The following is a 20,023-nucleotide window of genomic DNA, read 5'->3' as shown; positions in this document are numbered from 1 at the left end:
GTGGTATATATTTGGAGGTATGGGGTGCTATTATATTTCCATACAAAAAAAGTAGGAAATGTTGTTGGACTGCACCCCCCCTTTATTAATTTGAGTTACTATAGTCAACCAAGTTGTAGTTTAGCAGCATTAGGAAAACAGCTAGGATAAACTGCATGCTGGTTGGATACCATAGTTGTGCTTTTTTCCAAATAAACTTCCCTACTCTGAGAGGACTACACATTTTCATATCATTTACAGTAGATGCTACACAGCCAAATTAATGTTTCTTCCTTTAAAAAAACTAGCATGTGGACAAGGTGCCTGCACAACCAATTGCTCATGCCGAATGCCTTGTCACATGGTCCTTTACCACTATTCTGCAGTGCCATGCATTCAAATATCTGGACAACACAAACCAATTAGATTCAAATGACAAGAAATATGATAGCCTAAACATTAGGAGGAACTTCATGGCACTAATTGAGGATTTACAATGGAAAAGGCTGACAAAAAGTTGTAGATTCGCCTTCTCTGGAGGCCTTCAAACAAACATTGGATGCTGACCTCTCAGAAATGTTTTAGTTATGTATTCGGGCATGGACAGGGTTGGGTTTGACAGTCCTTATGCTTTCTTCCAACTCTACAATTCAGATAGTTTTCTCTACAGCAGGGATCCCCAAATTTTTTAAACAGGGGGACAGTTCACAATCCTTCGAACCGTTGGAGGGCCAGACTATAGTTGACCACCGAGCAATAATAATAATAATAATAATAATAATAATAATAATAATAATAAAGAGGGTTGGAAGAGATCCTTTGGGTCATTAAGTCCAATCCCCTTCTCCCTTTGTGCACCAAAGCACAAGCAAAGCATCCCTGACAGATGGCCACCCAGTCTCAATGTTAATAATAATAATAATAATAATAATAATAAAGAGGGTTGGAAGAGACCCCTTGGGCCATTTAGTCCAATCCCCTTCTGCCTTTGTGCACCAAAAGCACAAGCAAAGCACCCCTGACAGATGGCCACCCAGTCTCAATGTTAATAATAATAATAATAATAAGGATTGTAAGAGAAGAAGACCCCTTGGGTCATTTAGCCCAACCCCCTTCTGCCCTTGTGCCATGGGGGCCAGATAAATGGCTTCGATGGGCCGCATCCGGCCCCCGGGCCTTAGTTTGGGAACCCCTGCTCTACAGCTTCCATTCAACTCCTGTTTCAATTATGGAACATTAAATAAAGAGAACTTTTCATTAGCCTATGTGATTCCACTAATTTAATTCGAAGTTTTAGTGTATTTTGGAATGGACCAAGTATAGCGGAAGGGAAAACTTAACACTGACAGGGAATAAGGAAAGAGTGGGACATGTTGCAGAATTTCCCTAATTCCACAAGAATAGCCTCCTAGAAATCCTGACAGCTGGTAAACTAGCTGAGATTTCTGGGAGTTGTAGGCCAAAACACATGGGGACTCACAGGTTGAGAACCACTGCATTAGCTGATTTTGGGCAAATCATACTCTCTCTTCCTCAGAGAATGATAAAAGCACCCCCAGTACAAATCTTGCCAAGAAAGCTCAGTGGATACACTCTAAAGGCACACAACAACAACAGCAAAAACAGCAACAGCAACAACACCACAAATAACTCTGTGCATTTCAGATTCTATCTATTTGGAATTATATATATTGATTTCTATCAATGTGAGGTTGCCATTATGTAATAGCTTGTTTTAAATTCAATTAAAACTTGAGATTCTGAAAAGGAAGATAAGGTATTGCATAACATTAGACAATATAGCTCATCTTATGAGCCACAGTAGGTACTGTAATTGCTGGTTTTATTTTTAAAAACGTTGTACTCATTTTCACCAGATACTGTTTTCCTGTCACCTAGTCCTAGTTACCTTGTACTAAGGCACTGGCAGCAACAGCAACAAATCTATGGCCTTTAGAATAATCTGATATTCACTTTGTAACCACTCTCTCAAAATGTTAAGACAACAAAATGACCTCTCTCTCTCTCTCTCTCTCTCTCTCTCTCTCTCTCTCTCTCTCTCTCTCTCTCTCTCACACACACACACACACACACACACACACACACACAAACCATATAGACAAGTGTTTCAGCAGAAAGAATTCCTGAAGTTCTACAATAAAAGACTCCACCTTCCAGGAAGATAATCTGCAGAGCAAATTGCTTCACAGGTTGCAAGGGCAAAAGTGCAACTTGGAAAACAAGCAGGTTGGAAGAAACTGGGAGGCTTAAAAGGTTGATACTTTCTTCCATCACGAAGTCATACCTGCTTGGTAAAGACCAGCCAGGAGGATCAGTTCAAAAGGAAAGTCAAGTCTATCAAGACTGTAAAGGGGTGTTGTTGTTTAGTATTATCACTCTGTAAGTGCTCCTGAGAGGGTTTTAGAGAAAGACCTGTACAAAAAATTAATGCTAGTGCATCAATGCAAGCAGTTGTTGGATTTAATTACAGACCCTTAGAGAATGCATGCATCAGTCCCTTTAGTTCAGCCAGGAAAAAAAGGATGAAGTACAAATGAAAGCCGACAAACAGAAGCAAACATGGTTTATATTTTAATAAGTATGATTAGGGTGCAAATAGAAATCTAGCATGCAAGCAGTCACATCTGCACACTTGCACAGAAACATCTGAAGAAAATCAAAATCCTCATGTAATAATGCATTTGCTGAAAAATAGGGCAGTAAAAATAACTCATTCCCATCCATTTAGTCAATTCCTACTGATTTCTAACTCTTCGTATCCTTCCTTTCAACAACCTTCACAAATTAACATTTAGCATGGTGATATATTCTAAGTCCCTGGGGTTACAGCCTGACCACCTTCACAAACCTGGAACGCCTCAAAGGATTTGTTACTCACAGTATGAACTTCAACCTAAAATATGTCAGAAATTGGTCTGAAAGAGATTATCTCCTTTTGCCCTATGACAAATGGACTTTTCTCATCAAGCTCTGGTGCATGAATTGCTAGGCAGAGTGACATATGGGACTCTCAATTTGCATTGCAGACAAAAGAAGCACATTTTATTTCCTCTTCCCGAGATACACATCTCACTTGACTCATAAACCTAAGTGCCACCATGCACACAATGCAATATAGAGATATCTTATTAGTTCCACATCCGTCAATTGTAGTGGAGTTGCTACCATCATGGAAACTGCTGCTATGAAGTTGCTGCCATCATGGAAACTGAAGACCAATGTATAAGAGCTACTCAAAGGCCCTCATGCTAACAAACGGTGTATGTCATTGCCAGCATGTTGGTAGGCTCCAAACCCACAGTCACTTCTTTCTGCAACAAAGCACATACTTCAGAAACCAGGGGTATATATCTATAATCCTCCTGATGTTTGTGGCCTACAATTCCACCGGTTCTAGTCAGTGTAGACACCACCAAAGCATAGAGGCCAAAAACAACTTGAGGACCCACACACCCATCACTAACATAAACCAATAGGATGTCATGCAAATATTCTATGATATCCTGTTTATTATTGGCCATTCTAAATGTGGTTCATTCTGTTCCCTTTTTGCATGTCTCATCATATCACTGATTAATATTCACATCCAATCTGCCAATTGCTGTGGCCTTTACATCAAATACTGTTTGCTATTCTTTCTGTGCTTCCATTGTGGCTACTGTGACACACCAACCTCAATTATTCTCCTCTCCTAGCAACTGAAATTGACCACCATCAATCCAGCAGGGCAATCCAGATGGAACTGATAAAAGAGGCAAATTGCAAATTTCTTTACCCAGAGAACAAATGGAACCAGAACTTCACACACTAAATCGCAGAAGAACTGTGTGTTGCTATTGATTCGAATAGGCCTGTGACTTCAGAGGGTGCCTCAAGGGACAAGGGACACAATCCTAGCTTGTTTACTCAAATGAAAGACCCCCCTTCCCTCAAAGTTAAGTGAAGCTTATTTATGTTTTAGTCTGGTTTTGCTTGGTGGAAATAATCATATGCAGGCCTGCTAGGTACAATGGTGAAGCCACACTTAAATCTGTATAATTATATTAGTGAAGATTATCTCTTTGAAACCTCTCACCTATACCCACTTTCTCTCAGAGTTGTTAACAAACTGTATAACAGCACAATCCTAGGTGTAACACCCCCCCCCCCCCCCGCTCAGTTTAAGAGGGCTTTTTCACTAGGTTAGAATGCACAGCACAGGATTGCATCCTAACAGACAGGCTTAGAGGCCTTTGAATTAACCTTTGAAAGAAAAAAGATTAGAATTGCTATACAAATAGTTTGCACAAGAAAAATCCCATCATTAATTAGCACAGCAATACGTTCCTCACTAGCAACATGTATTAATTTACATGAAAGCTTACCTCAGCTTTAGCTTCCTGGAGCCACTGCTGTCTGAAATTAGTGAATTGCCAAATCAGTACTGTGACATCCACACAGTTTTTCCTCTATTATTACCTCACTGGGCACAATTTCACCCTACCTACCTCTGATCAGGGGGAAAGGTGGTTGTGGGTGCTGTCAAACAGGGGAAAGCAAAGCCTTTTGTTAAAATTGAGAACAGTGCTACGTAGGGATGGCTCTAGCGTCGGGTTGAATGAGACAAGCCTTAGATTTTGGATCTCACAAAAAGTCACCAAAGAGTTCTTTAATTTATTTAAGAGGAAAGGAGAAGCTTGCGAGATCTCCTGCTTCTGGTGCAAAAAATTAACTTGCTTTGCCTTAGCTAATAGGACTGGAAAGTGATGCCATTTCTAATTATGATTTGGGCAACAACACATAATGGAAAAGCCTTCATTTAGAGACATTCTAAATCAGTTATGTGACTAATTAAATTGGTTAAAACAGAGAAGACAGAGAAAAGGGAATGGGAAAATCTGCATTAGAAATGAAAGAAAACTATAGGTTGCCAGCTTTGATGACAGGTGAGTGGTTTAGCGGGGGGGGGGGGGGGGGGGACACAATAGCATCAACTGGATACAGCTATCACTCAACAAGCTGCAACTGGACGATGGTGCCTTCCCAATCCCTGTTTCTGGCCTTCAACCCCTATCAGCCTTAGACATCATACTCATTGGTGAAGACTGATTGAAGCTGTAAGTGAAATACATCTGGAGGGTCACAACTGCTCACTTCTATAAGGAGCCATGCATATATTTCTTGGCCAAACTTCACTCATCCTTACCTTCCAATATGTTCCAAATATGCATTTAGCCTTTTTAACCATATAACACTTTAAATATATTTAAAGTAAATATATTTAAAGCATAAATATATTTAAATATATTTAAAGCGCTAGATGGTTAAAAAGGCTAAATGCATATTTGTAACACATTACAACATCATGTTTTCACATTGAAGCTGACTAAGAACACCCCACCACCATTCATAGACTGCTGAAGAGTGAATTTTCTACCTGCTCCATTAATTTATTCTGCCTGACTTGTCCTAATTTCTGAACTGACTGTAACTGTCTGCTTTTCTAAAAGATAAATTTAATTGGATTGTAGCTTTAATAATTACAGTGAATAAGTATTCTATAATATGTTTTGATGACTTTTATACTGTTGTTAATAGTAAGGTGGGGCCAAACACACCCCATGTGCTTTGAATTTGTGATGAGATCTTTATGTCTTACTCTATCTTTTACTTAATGTAAGCCACTTTAAAATATGCATCTGAAAATTGGAGGGTACTTCATAAAAATAAGTAGACAAAAAGCAAATTTCAAGAGGCATTCTACAACTGGAAGTAGTCTTAAAGGCTGTTAATAGTACTAGTCTATGTAGTTAATATAACTGTGATGCTATGCCTTCTTTTCCTCTATAAAAGAAATGGTTTAAAATAAATCAAGAAAAATTGGCCATTTGATTATGAAAAACTCGGGAGAACCCTGGAAAGGTGCAGAAATTGTAAAAGAAAAAGGACAGCGGAGAAACAGAGGAAGTGGTCGGAGAGCTGGACATTCCAAAAAGAGTTAGCAACTGTACAAACATGTGGGGAAAACAAGTTCACCCAGCAATGTATTAGGTATTAAGATGGGTCTTTCTTGGTCCTACCCTGATGATACTGGTGAATGAGCTTGGGACCTCTACATGCCAATCATGTTCCCAACCACAGAGCTACGGCCTTTCCTTGACCACAGGTAAGCTCAAGAAAAAGCATAAAGCTACATGGGAGAAGTATCTATGTGCATATACTAGTCTTTTCTTCAGAGCAATAAGGGGTGAGAGTAAGGCAGACCTATGCAAGGCCTCTTCACGTCACCAATGAGGGTCTCTTTTTGAGATCATCACAGTCCTCCAAACAACATGTTCTGTACGTTCTATAGCAGTGAAAATCTGCTAACCCACAAATCTCTTCCTTCTTACTGGTCTTTCCCTCTACCACAGTGAGCATTCAGCCTTTCTAGATCTTAATTTTTTTTTCTTTTCACCAGCCATCATGATTTTCTCTCGCTTTTATTATTTTATTTCTTTCACTAACTTCCCCCAGCCCCCTTGGGGCCATATTCTGATTCTCTAAACCCAGTAATCCACATTTGCATAGCACTCAAATTACAGCATTTGCTTGTTATGAGAAAAAGTAAGTGTTGACTGGCACATACATCAACAGCACTAATTTCTTATTCAGAAGCACTCCTTTCAAAGTTTGCTTCATGGACAGAAAGGTTTGGCTTTCTTAGCCCTTTTGCACAAAATGCAAGTAGACGTACAATCTGTGGCTGAAAGTACTTTGTGTATACCAGGGCCGGCCCAAGGTAATTTTCAAGTGTAAGCGAACAGAATTTTGGCGCCCCCCCAAAACAATCGGATATCGAATTGTTGGCAGTTGTGAGGCTACCCTGAGTCCTCTTCAGGGTGAGAAGGGCGGGACACAAGTATGGGAAATAAATAAATAAATAAATAAAATCAGGACAGTAAAAAATAACACTCAAAAACAGGGGAATTCCAGACATGAAACAATCAGGGCCAGCTAACACCACCCAACAAAGATTCCCTCAGGCAGGAAGCAGCCAGGTTTTGAATATGTGAGGGACATTCAATGCTAATCAAGGTGGCCAACTGCAACATTCACACTTGCCTCAAAGAGTTCTTTATCCCACCCTGGACATCATTCCACAGATATATAAACCCCACTTGCCTAATTTCCAACAGACCTCACAACCTCTGAGGATGCCTGCCATAGATGTGGGTGAAATGTCAGGAGAGAATGCTTCTGGAGCATGGCCAGACAGCCCAGAAAACGCACAGCAACTCAATAATGATAATGATAATGATAATTTTATTTCTTACCCGCTCAAGACGGTTGACAACATTGCTAGAACACATAATAATTTAAAAACACTCCGTAAAATATACATATGGAAACATATTTCCATAAAATACACAAAACAAAAAGGAACCCCGGTAGCGAAGTGTGTTAAAGCACTGAGCTGCTGAACTTGCAGACCGAAAGGTCCCAGGTTCAAATCCCGGGAGCGAAATGAGCGCCCGCTGTTAGCTCCAGCTTTTGCCAACCTAGTAGTTCGAAAACATGCCAATGTGAGTAGATCAATAGGTACCACTTCCGGCGGGAAGGTAACGGTGCTCCATGCAGTCATGCTGGCCACATGACCTTGGAGGTGTCTACGGACAACACTGGCTCTTTGGCTTAGAAATGGAGATGAGCACCAACCCCCAGAGTCAGACATGACTGGACTTAACGTCAGGGGAAACCTTTACCTTTACCTTACACAAAACAAAAATTAGACATAGAGTGGAAGTTTAAACAATATCATGAAAAGGGCGAGAAATCTGCCCCTCTCCATATGGTATGAATCAGAGGTCCCCAAACTAAGGCCCGGGGGCCGGATGCGGCCCATCGAAGCCATTTATCCAGCCCCACGGCACAAGGGCAGAAGGGGGTTGGGCTAAGTAACCCAAGGGGTCTCTTCTTCTCTTACAACCATTATTATTATTATTATTATTATTATTATTATTATTATTATTATTATTATTATTATTATTATTAATATTGAGGCTGGGTGGCCATCTATCAGGGATGCTTTGCTTGTGCTTTTGGTGCAGAGGCAGAAGGTAGTTGGACTAAATGGCCCAAGGGGTCTCTTCCAATCCTATTATTATTATTATTATTATTATTATTATTATTATTATTATTATTATTATTATTGAGGCTGGGTGGCCATCTATCAGGGATGCTTTGCTTGTGCTTTTGGTGCACACAGGCAGAAGGGGGTTGAACTAAATGGCCCAAGGGGTCTCTTCCAATCCTATTATTATTATTATTATTATTATTATTATTATTATTATTATTATTATTATTGAGGCAGGGTGGCCATCTATCAGGGATGCTTTGCTTGTGCTTTTGGTGCACACAGGCAGAAGGGGGTTGGACTAAATGGCCCAAGGGGTCTCTTCCAAACCTCTTTCTTCTTCTTCTTCTTCTTCTTCTTCTTCTTCTTCTTCTTCTTCTTCTTCTTCTTCACATTGACGCTGGGTGATCATCTGTCAGGGGTGCTTTGCTTGTGCTTTCGATGCACAAAGCAGAAGGGGATTGGTGACTCTGGGGGTTGGTGCTCATCTCAATTTCTAAGCCAATGGCCCAAAGGGTGTCTTCCAACCCTCTTTTTTATTGTTATTATTATTTATTTATATATTTATTTATTATTGCTCAGTGGCCAACTATAGTCTGGCCCTCCAACGGTCCGAAGGATCGTGAACTGGCCCCCTGTTTAAAAAGTTTGGGGACCCCTGGTATGAATAAAGAAATCCACTGGACTTAACTGGCACTTGTATCTTTATTTCTCCATTGGAAGAAGTGAGGCACCGTGGAATTAACATAGTTTGGCTCCACTTTCACTGCCACGGCTCAATGCTATGGAATCCTGGGAGTTATAGTTCGGTGAGGCATCTAAACTATTTGGCAGAGAAGGTTTAAAGACCTTATAAAACTACAATTCCCAGGGTTTCATAGCATTGAGCCATGGCAATGAAATTGGAGTCAAACTGCATTAATTCCAAAGTGCAGCTGCCCTTTGGTGAGATATATGCATCCCTCTGAAGTACACCACTACAATATACACTACAATATACCCTTAGGCCCTTTCTGTATTGCCATATAAAATGCAGGTTATCTGCTTTGAACTGGATTATATGGCAGTGTAGACTCAGATAACCCAGTTCAAGGCAGATAATGTGGATTATCTGCGTTGATAATCTGAATTATATGGTTATGTAAAAGAACCCATACCCTGCCATATAAGATCCAGACTATCTGCTTTGAACTGGATTATATGGCTGTGTAGATACATATAATCCGGTTCAGTGCATATGACCTGGATTATCTGCCTTCATAATCTCAATTATATGGTTATGTAGAAGAACCCATACCCTGCCATATAAAATCCAGACTATCTGCTCTGAACTGGATTATATGGCTGTGTGGATGCATATAATCTGGTTCAAAGCAGAAAATGTGGATTATCTGCCTTGATAATCTGTCTTCTATGGCTGTGAAGAAGGGGCCTTAGGAAACTATAAATCCTAGGAGTAGGCCCACATGTCCCAGCTTCTGGAACATGGCCAGGCAGCTGAAAAACCTGCAGCAACCCAGCCTCAGGCCCCTCCATTTCCCCCTCAGTTGCCAAGTTGGCCCAGGCCTGCCCTGGAGACATGCCTGGCGAAATGCTGGGAACAGGGACGGGTTCCTACCTGCCCCGTCTTCATGGCTGAGAGGGTCCCCAAGGAGGTGCATGGCAGGGGCACAGGCCTGCTCGATCTGCCAGAGCTCCTTCCAGCCTCGGAGGGCTGCCGGGCGTTGCGAGAGGAATCCAGGAAGGGTGCAGGTGGAGCAGCAGGCCCAGAGGCCTGGCCTCAGGTCTTGTTCAGGGGCAAGAGGGCTGCAAGGGCGAGAGGGCCGAGTGCGAGAGAGGCGTGAGTGGGCCGAGTGCGAGAGGGGCATGAGTGGGCCGAGTGCGAGAGAGGCGTGAGTGGGCCGAGTGCGAGAGGGGCGTGAGTGGGCCGAGTGAGAGAGATGCGTGAGTGGGCCGAGTGCGAGAGATGCGTGAGTGGGCCGAGTGCGAGAGGGGTGTGAGTGGGCCGAGTGCGAGAGGGGCGTGAGTGGGCCGAGTGAGAGAGATGCGTGAGTGGGCCGAGTGCGAGAGATGCGTGAGTGGGCCGAGTGCGAGAGGGGCGTGAGTGGGCCGAGTGCGAGAGAGGCGTGAGTGGGCCGAGTGCGAGAGGGGCGTGAGTGGGCCGAGTGCGAGAGGGGTGTGAGTGGGCCGAGTGCGAGAGGGGCGTGAGTGGGCCGAGTGCGAGAGGGGTGTGAGTGGGCCGAGTGCGAGAGAGGCGCGAGTGGGCCGAGTGCGAGAGAGGCGCGAGTGGGCCGAGTGCGAGAGAGGTGCGAGTGGGCCGAGTGCGAGAGAGGCGTGAGTGGGCCGAGTGCGAGAGGGGCGTGAGTGGGCCGAGTGCGAGAGGGGCGTGAGTGGGCCGAGTGCGAGAGGGGTGTGAGTGGGCCGAGTGCGAGAGGGGCGTGAGTGGGCCGAGTGCGAGAGGGGCGTGAGTGGGCCGAGTGCAAGAGGGGTGTGAGTGGGCCGAGTGCGAGAGAGGCGCGAGTGGGCCGAGTGAGAGAGAGGTGCGAGTGGGCCGAGTGCGAGAGAGGCGTGAGTGGGCCGAGTGCGAGAGGGGCGTGAGTGGGCCGAGTGAGAGAGATGCGTGAGTGGGCCGAGTGCGAGAGGGGCGCGAGTGGGCCGAGTGAGAGAGATGCGGGAGTGGGCCGAGTGCGAGAGAGGCGCGAGTGGGCCGAGTGAGAGAGAGGTGCGAGTGGGCCGAGTGCGAGAGAGGCGTGAGTGGGCCGAGTGCGAGAGGGGCGTGAGTGGGCCGAGTGCGAGAGGGGTGTGAGTGGGCCGAGTGCGAGAGGGGTGTGAGTGGGCCGAGTGCGAGAGAGGCGCGAGTGGGCCGAGTGAGAGAGAGGTGCGAGTGGGCCGAGTGCGAGAGAGGCGTGAGTGGGCCGAGTGCGAGAGGGGCGTGAGTGGGCCGAGTGAGAGAGATGCGTGAGTGGGCCGAGTGCGAGAGGGGCGCGAGTGGGCCGAGTGCGAGAGGGGCGTGAGTGGGCCGAGTGCGAGAGGGGCGCGATTGAGCCGAGTGCGAGAGGGCCGCGATTGAGCCGAGTGCGAGAGGGCCGCGAGTGGGCCGAGTGCGAGAGATGCGTGAGTGGGCCGAGGAGTGCGAGAGGGAGCCTCAACAGCGCCCCCCTTGACGTTCGCCCGAAGCGGCCGCTTAAACGGCCTCCATTGTTGGACCGGCCCTGGTGTATACCTACTATTCCTTTTGATTATCTTTCTGGTTCACAGAACTTCTATGCCCTTTAACAGCAACAAGAGACGCAGATATCAACAGAAATGGGTTTTTAGGGATGGTATTTGCAAATGTTTCAATCATACTTGTGGCATCTAAAATTAGCCAACTGCATCTATGTTCTACTTTAGGATCCACATATTTATTTATAAGCAAGTTTCCCACAATAAAACCTGTCAAAGCAACATATATAGTAACAACAGAAAAGTTACATAAAACAAAACAAAACAACACTTCCAGGTTATTCAACAACTATTATAATTTGAGGTTCAACAAAATCATACAACAGATTGAACAATAAATACACACTAAGACTGAATAATCCATTAATAATTAATAATTAACATTAAGATCTAATACAAAATATATACAGAGAGAGAGAGAAAGAGAGGGAAATCCAAATATCAGCCTTAATAACTGAAGTCATTGAGAAGCATGGAAGTAATTTAAGAAAAGTACTTCATGTGTTAAAATACTGTTATCAGTATTTCTGATGCTATACTACAATAACAGTACTAACATAAATAAATAACATCACCCCAAACTCTCTCTCGTCTAAGAAAGAAAATGACTTCTGCTTCAAAAATGGGACACGGTAGAAACAATCTCAGAACATAACTTTCCATTTTATATATAATCCTAAATTCGTCTTTAAAAAAAATCTCAATGAACAGACAATCCCATACAGGTTTGTTCAGATATTAAATGCTGTAGGTTCAATGGGGCTGACTCCCAGATAAATGGATGTAACACAGGTTCTAATCTGACAGACAAAACAATTCTGAAAGAAGGTTTAAATTCACACTTCTTATTCTCACTCCCACATACTCCTCCCTATACAGGCCAAACATTCAAAGCTGCCATTTAGACAAGGAAGAGAAGTTAAAAAGCACAGGAATCTGAAATTCTCAATACCTATCTCTTTTTCTCATTCGTGTTACACTAAATTATGGTTTCTTGGGAAACAAAGCTTAACCCTTCATTTAAGAAGCTGGATTGTTTCAACAAACCATTGTTAGAATTAACTGCTGTTTAAGCTTCGGATGTACAGTAGAGTCTCACTTATCCAATGTAAATGGGCCGGCAGAATGTTGGATAAGCGAATATGTTGGATAATAAGGAGAGATTAAGAAAAAGCCTATTAAACATCAAAATAGGTTATGATTTTACAAATTAAGCACCCAAACATCATGTTATACAACAAATTTGACAGAAAAAGTAGTTCAATACGCAGTAATGCTATGTAGTAATTACTGTCTTTACGAATTTAGCATCAAAATATCACGATGTATTGAAAACATTGACTACAAAAATGCGTTGGATAATCCAGAATGTTGGATAAGTGAATGTTGGATAAGTGAGACTCTACTGTAATACTAAATTGTGGTTAGTCTAAAAGAGATGTATACATTTCCAAATCCCATCTTGTAATGACAACACAGGAGAGGAAAAGAGGAAGTCGGTAGGCTCAACTTCATAACAATTTAGTGTGTTTTCCAAACATCAGATTCTGCATGTTAATCCAGACAGCAGCTTATTGCATTGGTTGCTCGGAACTGCAATCCTTCTTGTTGTAGACTATTTAAGAAACAGCTATATTTTCCCTGCTTTGTTCTTAATGAGACCAGGGAGCCAGGGATGTATATCACTTAAGGGATTGTCATGGTTTGCTTTTTATTCACTTTCATCTCTATGAATTTGCATGAACTCTCCATTGGCCAAAACACTGTAAATGCTTAAGATTCTCAGCCTTCTTAAAAGCAGCTAGAGCTTAACTGTATATCTAACATCATGGGTGATTGTGAGAAAACAGTAATTTAAGGATTTACTCTAATTATTCACTTCCTAATCTCCATTATTTTTGTGTGTGCACATTGAATTATGAGTTAGCCTTTTAAATAGCCTCTGTCTGTTGGTGGATACTCCAAACCACTATAATCTAGGACAGGGGTCCCCAAACTTTTTAAACAGGGGGCCAGTTCATGATCCTTCGGACCATTGAAGGGCCAGATTATAGTTGGCCACCGAGCAATAATAAACAAACAACAACAACAACAACAACAACAATAAAGAGGGTTGGAAGAGACCCCTTGGGCCATTTAGTCCAACCCCCTTCTGCCTTTGTGCACCGAAAGCACAAGCACAGCACCCCTGACAGATGGCCACCCAGCCTCAATGTTAATAATAATAATAATAATAATAATAATAATAATAATAATAATAATACAGGTTTTTGGAACACAATACTCCTGACCTCACAATTGTGTTAAAAACCAATTATGGATTGTCAATGTTGCAATTCCAGGTGACAGAAGGATTGAGGAGAAACAACTGGAAAAGCTGACACGATATGAGGATTTAAAGATCGAATTACAAAGACTCTGGCACAAGCCAGTCAAGGTGGTCCCAGTGGTGGTCGGCACACTGGGTGCAGTGCCTAAAGACCTTGGCCTGCACTTAAACACAATCGGCGCTAACAAAATTACCATCTGCTCGCATTATTCGCCGATACATCCCACAGCCCTAGACACTTGGGAAGTGTCCGACATGTGATCCAATACAACAACCAGCAGAGTGTCTGCTGTGGAATCATCTTGTTGTGTTTCAAATAGTAGTAGTAATAATAATAATAATAATAATAATAATAATAATAATAATAATAATAATAATGGCTTTAAGAGAAGAAGAGACCCCTTGGGTCATTTAGCCCAACCCCCTTCTGCCCTTGTGCTGTGGGGGCCGGATAAATGGCTTCGATGGGCCGCATCCGGCCCCCGGGCCTTAGTTTGGGGAACCCTGATCTAGGACATACCTTACATTTGATGAAGGAAATAATTTTGTAATGTTTAAGGGAGCATGCAAAAGAGCCCAGGTTTAGTCCTTACTACTCCTGATAGGACCGAGCAAAGCCCCCTGTCTCAATCCCAGACAGTAAGACAAGAGTAAGAATTATGAAGCATTCCAGAGGTTATTGGACAGCAATTCCCAACTTTCCTCAACATTAGCTATGATGACTATGGCTGCTAGGAAATGTACTCCAGCAACAACTGGAGGGCCAAACAATTTCCACTCTTCAGTAAGAATTGAGGCAAGTAGCTCCATGAACTACTTTAGTTTAAAAAAGAATCAGCTTTTCGTTTTCTTAAAGGCTAATCCTATAAGAGGCATGAATTAACATGGACTAACTCTGTTAGTCTTTCCGAAAAGTGCCTTTTTTACCAACAGTGAAAACAATTGGAGAACTAATAATCTATCATATCCTGGCTTCTGATAAAGCTCCAACACAAATGTCAATTTATTGACTTCTGACGGTTGTTACACTGGAAACCATTGAGGCTGCTAAAAATAAAAACTCATTATAAGGATGGCCTATTTGAACACTGTGACTATAAAAATGCTATCCAGGTTATCGCTGGGAGGAAGGCAAAATGAGAACCCCTGACCATCAGAATTCTGATCCACACAAAAGTTTTCTTCGCTGCTCTCGTTCATACCTTTAAGTGCCATTTTTGCTGTGTTTGCAATTTTTTTGCCTGCTCAGTATTATTTAGATGCCTAAATGTATTTCTAAATGATCAAAAGTGCTTTAAGTTATTTAACTGTTATTATAGAGTGCCTTCAAATCATTTCTAACTTATGACAATCTCACGCCTTCTTGGCAAGATTTGTCCAGAGGGGATTTGCCTTCACCTAAGGCTGAGCAAATGTAACTTGCCCATGATCATCAGTGGGTTTCCATGGCTGAGTGGGGACGCAATTCCTGACTCAAGAGTCTTAGGATGCCTGAATTAATGCAAGTTGGTACCATATAAACTGCCATGGCTTTATGTGATCTTAATGTTTATATTAAGTTTTAATTCTATGGCTTAATGTCTTAATTCTATAGAATCACAGAAACATAGAATCGTAGAGTTGGAAGAGACCTCACGGACCATCCAGTCCAACCCCCTGCAAGAAGCAGGAAAATTTCATTCAAAGCACCCCCGACCGATGGCCATCCAACCTCTGTTTAAAAGCCTCCAAAGGAGCCTCCACCACAGTCCGGGGCAGAGAGTTCCACTGCCGCTCTCACAGTGAGAAAGTTCTTCCTGATGTTCAGGTGGAATCTCCTTTCCTGTAGTTTGAAGCCATTGTTCCACGTCCTAGTCTGCAGGGCAGCAGAAAACAAGCTTGCTCCCTCCTCCCTATGACTTCCCCTCACATATTTGTATATGGCTATCATGTCTCCTCTCAGCCTTCTCTTCTGCAGGCTAAACATGCCCAGTTCTTTAAGCCGCTCCTCATAGGGCTTGTTCTCTAGACCCATGATCATTTTAGTTGCCCTCCTCTGGACACTTTCCAGCTTGTCAACATCTCCCTTCAACTGCAGTGCCCAGAATTGGACACATTATTCCAGGTGTGGCCTGACCAAGGCAGAATAGAGGGGTAGCATGACTTCCCTGGATCTAGATGCTATACCCCTATTTATGCAGGCCAGAATCCCGTTGGCTTTTTTCGCTGCCGCATCACATTGTAGGCTCATGTTTAACTTGTTGTCCACAAGGACTCCAAGATCTTTTTCACACGTACTGCTGTCAAGCCAGGTGTCCCCTATGTTCATGTCTTAATTGTTTAAATGTTATTATGTTTATGTCTCATGTTTTAATGTGGCTAATAGTTTTTAATTTATAGTGATATGTTATTGTTTATATATTATGCTTTGGTTTTCACATTTATGTTTGGCACTGAATTTTGCCATTATGTAGGAAACCGCTTTGAGTTCCCCAGGGGCGAGAAAAGCGGTATATAAATGCAGCAAATAAATAAATAAACCAATAAATAAATGTTAAAGGATCCTGGGAGCTATAATTTTACAAAGCCTTCTCTACCAAATACAGTGTTCCCTCACTACTTCACAGTTCACTTTTTGCGGATTTACTGTTTCGCGGTTTTTCAATAAACTCTAAAAGACTATTATAAATCACAAAAATTTACAATTTACAGCCTAAGGAAGGGAGGAAGGAGAAGTCAAAGAGAGAAAAAAGGAGCCCAAGCAGCAACAGGAGAAGAAGGAGGTGATTTATCATCACACGATTGGTTGATAAAGACTTAAAATAGTGTATAACTACTAAAATAATGTATAAATATTAAAATAAATATAGTGTCCCTACTTTGCGGATATTCACTTATTGCGGGTGGTCCTGAAACCTAACCCCAGTGATAAGTGAGGGAACTCTGTAGTGTTAGTGCCTTACAAAACTACAACTCCCAGAATTCCACAGGATTGAGCCCTGGCAGTTAAAATGGGGTCAAACTGCATTGATTCTACAAGTTAGTTGAATCCCTACTCCAATACTCCAAACATACACTGCAATGCTAGAAAATTGGTGGTGGAAATTTTTATTTGGGATAACGGAATGTTTATTAGGCGGGGGGGGGGGGGGTGCCTTCATTATCCCCTGCTCGGCTCTCCTTAGCTACAGCCCTGAATATTATACTCATCATTGATCCATTAAGACAAAATAAAACTCTTTGTAACCTTTACACCTGTTTAACAGACAATGGTTCTTTCCTCCCACCCTGGACATTCCAGAGGTATATATACTCCACTTGCCTTATTACCATCAGATCCTCTGAAGATGACAGCCACAGATGCAGGCGAAACGTCAGGAGAAAATGCTACTAGAACAGGCCATACAGCCTCACAACATCCCAGTGATTCTGGCTTTGAAAGCCTTTGACAATACAAAATCAAACTCTCTACTTGATGACAATAAGCATAAGGGCAGAGAGCCGAACACTTCCTTTCCCCAAAAGCACAGCTCTTCTACTGGGAATATAATTCTGGTGGTGAGTGCAGCAAGAGATAGTTTTTCCTTTGACTAAGAGTCAGAGCATGCAAAGGAGCGAGAGTGCCTCCGATTGGCTGCATCTTGCTCTTGCGGTGGGGCCAACAGCCTTCACCCAATTGCCTCTGCAAGGCGTCTCCTTCCCACTGACAAGTGACATTTGCGGAAGTCCCCACCCAGCTGATGCCGGCAACAGCACATTGCAAAAACAAGCATGAAACATGATTAGCATGAGAGAAGAACGAGTGCTACCAGTTAACTTGTTTTCATGACATACTCCTTTTTTAACAAAAATAAAAAATAGGGACATAGATTTCAAACACATTTTGAACAAGACTTAACAGAAGGGATGAATTATAAAGTGAATGAAAGCAGCAACAAGCTAGATTTCATGCGACCAGACAGTCACTCAATACCCAACGGAATGGGTAGACATACCACTGAACTAAAGGGGACATACATTGTACACACATACACACACAGTTTCTAAAAGGTACCAAATCTAAAAGGTTCCCAAACCTTCCTCTGAGGCCCCTCCCACACAACCATATAAAACCCACATTGGATTATATGGCAGTGTGGACTCTGATAACCCAGTTCAAAGCAGATATTGTGGATTATCTACCTTGATATTCCGAATTATATGGCTGGGTGGAAGAGTCCCTAGATCCAGCCTTGGGCCATATAAAATCCAGATTATCTGCTTTGAACTGGATTTTATGGCAGTGTGGATTCAGGTAACTCAGTTCAAAGCAGATATTGTGTATTATCTGCCTTGCTATTCTGAGTTCTTTGGAACCCCGGTGGCGAAGTGTGTTAAAGCACTGAGCTGCTGAACTTGCAGACCGAAAGGTCCCAGGTTCAAATCCCAGGAGCGGAGTGAATGCCCGCTGTTGCTCCAGCTCCTGCCAACCTAGCAGGTCGAAAACATGCCAATGTGAGTAGATCAATAGGTACCGCTCCGTCAGGAAGGTAACGGCGCTCCATGCAGTCATGGCAATGGCCACATGACCTTGGAGGTATCTACGGACAACGCCGGCTCTTCGGCTTAGAAATGGAGATGAGCACCAACCCCCATGGACTTAACATCAGGGGAAAACCTTTACCTATTCTGGGTTCTATGGCTCTGTGGAAGGGCTTTGAGAGATCAGTTGGTGTTTGAAGGATCCTGCTCTCCAGAGACTTCATGGAAGCCTTCTTCATCCTCCAAGGGCCCTTCAACACAGCCCTATATCCCACAATATCAAGGCAGGAAATCCCACATTATCAGAGTGTGGTAACCCAGTTCAAAGCAGGTGTGGGATTTTCTGCCTTGATATTCCGGGATATAGGGCTATGTGGAAGAAGTCCATCCAGGATGTCCCCCTGTGGCTGCCTGCCACAGACTTATCCTCCTCCCCTATCTCCATATCCATAACAGAGGCCGCGATTGGTTCTACAGGCAGCAGGGGCCTATAATGAGGAGTCCTGTAATGGGTCAAATGGAGGAGGAGGAGAAGCAGCACCAGCAGCACGCCCTTCCCTCTCCTTTCTCCCTCCTCCTCTGTGTGTCTCCTTTTGTTCTCCTCAGGATGGAAAGAGAGGGGAGCAAGCAGTTCTTCCTCCTCCTCATGAGAGAGAGACAGAGACTCACCTCAGTCGCGCGAGGGCCCGCCTTCCTGAGCCGTTGGGCGCGTGGGGCGCGCACCATCCTCTGCTTTCTTGCCTGCCTGCTTTCCTCGCGCGCCTCCGTGAAAGAGAGAGAGAGACAGAGGAGGAGCCACGCGCTGACAGGTGCCGCCTAGCCCCGCCCCCTTGCACTGGAGGAGGAATGCCGCTCAGGACTCGGGGCCTGTTGCTCTCCCTCAGGCCAAAACCATGAGGAGAGGGGGAGGCACTAATAAAGTTGTAGTACTAATTATTATTATTACTTTTTATATTGTTATTACATAGCCCTCTCTGCCAAAGCCATGAGGAGAGGCAGGTAACAAATAAAGTATTATTATTATTATTATTATTATTATTATTACTTTTTATATTATTATTACTTAGCTCTCTCTGCCAGACCCATGACAGGTGGATAACAAATAACAAATAAAGTATTATGTTTATTACTTGTAGTAGTATTATTAATAATACTTTATTGTTGTTATTACAGTAGAGTCTCACTTATTCAACATTCGCTTATCCAACGTTCTGGATTATCCAACGCACTCTGCCTTTTAGTAGTCAATGTTTTTGTAGTCAATCTTTTCAATACACTGTGATGTTTTGGTGCTAAATTCGTAAATACGGTAATTACTACATAACATTGCTGTGTATTGAACTGCTTTTTCTGTCAAATTTGTTGTCAAACATGATGTTTTTGTGCTTAATTTGTAAAATCATCATGTAATTTGATGTTTAATAGGCTTTTCATTAATTCCTTCTTATTATCCAACATATTCACTTATCCAACATTCTGATGGCGCGTTTATGTTGGATAAGTGGGACTCTACTGTATCATTGCCGTGTTTCCCCAAAAATAAGACAGTGTCTTATATTAATTTTTACTCCCAAAGATGTGCTAGGTCTTATTTTCAGGGGATGTCTTATTTTTCCTTGAAGAATAATTCACATTTATTGTTGAACAAAAATATTGAACATTTATTATATACTGTACAGTAGTTGTCATCAGAAACCAACATAACCAGACAAACTGTGAATCCTATCAAGAATTTCTTGTTATTACCATTATTAACATGTACAACTGGTATGTACATTTACCAATCCTGCATGCTTTGGTGTTCTGTTTGGCAGGCGCTGGGCATGCTTCCAAACAAAAACTTTGCTAGGTCTTATTTTTGGGGGAGGCCTTAT

At 42.7% G+C, this 20,023-nt stretch overlaps 1 protein-coding gene across 4 annotated transcripts in view; it reads right to left on the bottom strand.

Annotated features, from left to right (window-relative positions):
• mfsd6 (major facilitator superfamily domain containing 6) overlaps window positions 1-18,963 on the bottom strand; it is a 60,227-nt gene extending 41,264 nt beyond the window's left edge. For all 4 annotated transcript variants that reach the window (XM_008104776.2, XM_062963762.1, XM_008104777.3 and 1 more), the window contains exon 1: window positions 18,819-18,963. The gene's annotated coding sequence lies outside the window, so the exon portion shown is untranslated. The remainder of the gene's footprint in view (window positions 1-18,818) is intronic.
• Window positions 18,964-20,023: the final 1,060 nt, after the last annotated feature.

The sequence above is a fragment of the Anolis carolinensis genome, chromosome 1 (genome assembly GCF_035594765.1).
Source record: "Anolis carolinensis isolate JA03-04 chromosome 1, rAnoCar3.1.pri, whole genome shotgun sequence".
In the NCBI taxonomy this organism is placed as follows: Eukaryota; Metazoa; Chordata; class Lepidosauria; order Squamata; family Dactyloidae; genus Anolis; species Anolis carolinensis.
This window is presented reverse-complemented; position numbering and strand designations above follow the sequence as displayed.